The 3,920-nt window shown below is 43.6% G+C and overlaps 1 pseudogene; it reads left to right on the top strand.

The window, feature by feature from the left end:
* Positions 1-1,128: 1,128 nt before the first annotated feature.
* Positions 1,129-2,721, top strand: LOC143400783 (vasculin-like protein 1 pseudogene; annotated as a pseudogene).
* The last annotated feature ends 1,199 nt before the right edge of the window (positions 2,722-3,920 follow it).

Raw genomic sequence — 3,920 nt, 5'->3', positions numbered from 1 at the left:
AGAAAAAAATCCCATGATATACAAATGATACTCAAAAATTACAATCAAGAAACAATAATTAGGGGAAGAGCTTTGTTATGGTTGTGGGCTAGTCACCTTTGCTGGGCCAGGAAACTGGGGATGTGTCCTTAGACGCCGCATCTTGTCTTTGGCTGTAGCCCCACCACTGCTTGATTGGTAGATTCATGTGGCCTTGTTATTGATTGAGCAATGATGGAAATGGATCCAAAATAAAAAGTGACTTCTCTACCAAAGCAGTGGAAGATTCTTCATATCACCTTCTAATAGCTGAATTCTTTTTTGAAGAAGATGAAAAACAAGTGAAATACAGAAAACTGAAGAGAAGAAAACCTCATTTTGGAAGTTTCTCCTTGACTATTTCTAAACCCCCTCTTTCTACTTGTTTTAATTTTGTTCTGAATTTATAAATATTGAAGACCAAAGAAATAGAATATACATATAGGAGCTTTATACCAAGAAATTTGCCTTGAAAGCTGCTGTTCTGTAGAGGGAAAAGTGTATCAAGTTCCTGTCTGATTTTTTTTAAACAAGATTTCATATATGTTTAGAGTTTAAAGTTTAAGAAAATATAAATACATATCTGCACACTATTTTTAGCAGTTATGTAAGAATAATGACATTTATGTTTTAAGGGCTTTGTCATGTGGTTGTTTGCCACTGGAGTTGACTACTCAGAAGACCTTTTATAGTGATTTAATATTATATTTTTTGTCTATCACCTTGATGACATTACTTTCCCACACATGAGGCCACCTGTCTGTGTAGCTATGACCTTGTTATGAACAGTTCCCACTCACTGTGCAAATGTCCATGTATTACCTATTTAAGCAACATCATAGTGCTATTACTCAAGGAAGTTGAATAAGGTGAACATAGACATAGCTCTTTCCCCTTACCCCCTTTTTAAAATGTAACAAATACTTTTTATGTTTCCCTTCCCCCTTCCCCTTTCCCCTTCCCCCTTTGGAAGCGAGTCAGGAACTAGGTAGTTTAGGATGGTCAATTAAAGGGACTCAGAAAGTGAGCCACGCAGAGCCAGGCTTCTTTGTGCTTCATCACAAGGCGTGCTGCTGGCCAGACTGCTTAAGCACCTTTTTAACAAGAAGACCTCGTGAGAGAGCCAGCTGATAGCCTCAAGGAGTTCGTAAAACAGGACCACAGTGGTTGGAAAACAGGACCACAGAGGTTACACTCTGGGATCCTGGCCGTGAGGTTGGATGCCTCACCTTGCTGAAAAGAGACACTGGACCTAAATGGCACAGCATGACTTTGTTCCTGTTTGGCTAAATTTCTCAACACCACAGTCAGCTAAGTCACCTACATCCACCTTTGAAAAACACGGAGAGCACTTGCCCCAAGGAGAAGGTAGATTTGGAGTGAGCCATGTTTGACACAATTCCTCTGATGGCTTTTTTAACAATGGGCCCCTATGAACTACAGGAGATTCCTGGCACCAGCCCTCCCTCTTCCACCATGATTCTGTGGACTCTGGTGTCTCTAAGGGAGCATATGCTGGAATCACAGGGAACCTATCTGGTTGGCATGGTTCTTCCCGAGGTCATGATGGCATAAACCAGCATAGTGGAGGTGGCACAGGGAACCATCGACACTGGAATGGCAGTTTTCATTCCCGGAAAGGCTGTGCCTTTCAAGAAAAGCCACCTACAGAGATTAGGGAAGAAAAGAAAGAAGACAAGGTGGAAAAGTTGCAGTTTGAAGAGGAAGACTTTCCTTCTTTGAATCCAGATTCTTCAAACAGAATCAGCCATGCAGACCTATTGGGACCCCTTCTGGAGTATGGGAAAACCCAACTAGTGCCAAGCAACCCTTCAAGATGCTAGTTATCAAAAAAGTTTCCAAAGAGGATCCTGCTGCTGCCTTCTCTGCTGCATTCACCTCACCAGGATCTCACCATGCAAATGGGAACAAATCATCAACTATGGTTCCAAGTGTCTATAAGACTTAGGTTCTTAAGTTCCTAAGAACTTGGTTCCTAAGCCTGCACCACCTCCTTCCAAGCCCAATGCATGGAAATCTAGCAGAATGGAACACAAATCAGCATCCCTTTCCTCTAGCCGGGAGTCATCATTTACCAATCCAATTTCTGTTACCAAACCAGTGGTACTGGCTGGTGGTGTAGTTCTCAGCTCTCCCAAAGAGAGTCCCTCCAGCATTACCCCTTCAATTGAGATCAGTTCCTCTTGTCTGACCAAGTTGACCCGCAGAACCACTGACAGGAAAAGTGAATTCCTGAAGACTCTGGAGGATGACCGAAATGGAGACATTGCAGAGAACAGAGACTGTGACAAGCTGGAGGATTTGGAGGACAATAGCACACCTGAACCAAAGGAAAATGGGGAGGAAGGCTGTCTTCAGAATGGTCGTTCTCTCCCTGTAGTAGAAGAAGGGGGGGTCCTTTCACACTCTCTGAAAGCAAAGCATAGATTATTGAAATCATTGGGATGGCAAGAATATCCTGAAAATAATGAGAATTGCCTTCCTCTCACAGAGGATGAGCTGAAAGAGTTCCACATGAAGACAGAGCAGCTGAGAAGAAATGGCTTCAGAAAGAATGGCTTCTTACAGAGCCACGGTTCCAGCCTATTCTCCCCTTGGAGAAGCACTTGTAAAGCAGAGTTTGAGGACTCAGACACAGAAACGAGTAGCAGTGAAACATCAGATGACGATGCCTGGAAGTAGGCATATAAATGGTCACAGTTAATCTGACTCAGTAAACTCAGCTTGTGTGTTTAGGGAATATACAAAAGAAATTGTTCTTTTCCTTTTCTTAGGTTGTTGAATATTTCATGCATGCCACAGTCTGGCTGGGCACAATTCAGGAGCCACTTGTCAAAAGAAACTAACTTTATTTTTAGAACCACACAAACCAAAGAAAACAGCTCCTCAGGAAAAAACCCTCAGAACCCAACTGCTACCACCGGCTTCCCACAAGTCACACTCCCTCAACCCAGCCTCTTCCTCCCACAATCCTCCTGCTCTTGAGGCCGATTGGCTGGGTCGCATGGGCGGAGCCAAAAAAGTCCCCCAATGAGCAGCTCCGTGGTCTGAAAGAGCAGGGAAACAGCCCAATGAGCATCACCGCAAAGGAGCCAATCAGCTAGATGTTGCTGGGGCCGCTGTGAGCCAATCATCAGCTGGCAGTCTGAAAGTTTGCTGGGGCCCCTTCAGCACATCAGCTGGCAGTCTGAAAGTTTGCTGGGGCCCCTTCGACTGTGGCTCTCAACATCTCCCCCTCTCTGTTTAAACAACAAGCATGTGGCTTAGGGACCGTGCCTGCCTTATGTTGTCCAATAGTACATATGGTCCTTACCCGTTATTGGATGAGCTGACCTCAAGGCGTCAGCCTCCTGTCTTAGGTTGGTATCATAGTAATTGGATCTTACCCGTCATTGACTACCAGTCCAGTATACAGCCACACCTGTGTAGAGGTCTTCGTACCAGCAGGGGGGTGAGGTTCTTTGCCTCACCTCTGTTGGCCCCCAAATTTTAGCTGAACGATCATAACAAACAGAAGGGAGGAAGATACACCAAGCCAGCTGACGGCTCCTTTTGGAAAAATTGTACCACTGATGACACCATCAGCATAAATACCCCAACACTACCAGAAGTCTCTGCACCAACAGATAGTTCACAATGCATACAAGTGAGTTCACAATGCATATAAGTGATACATAGTCCAAGCAAGTTCTGCAAGCAGTTCAGTGATGGCTATTGCAGAAGCTGTAGATTGGTTTTCTTTGTCTTCATGAACTGGGATGAAGATAGGAATTCTGGCAATAATGGCTAAAGAAAAATTATATAACATTATATAACATTCCAGAAGGCACTAAAAGAAAACAATTTTCTTAATAATTTACATTATCTTTAAGAGAATTATT

Source organism: Callospermophilus lateralis, chromosome 6, assembly GCF_048772815.1.
Source record: "Callospermophilus lateralis isolate mCalLat2 chromosome 6, mCalLat2.hap1, whole genome shotgun sequence".
Taxonomy (NCBI): domain Eukaryota; kingdom Metazoa; phylum Chordata; class Mammalia; order Rodentia; family Sciuridae; genus Callospermophilus; species Callospermophilus lateralis.
Note: the sequence above shows the minus strand (reverse complement) of the source record. Positions and strands in the feature narration are given on the sequence as shown.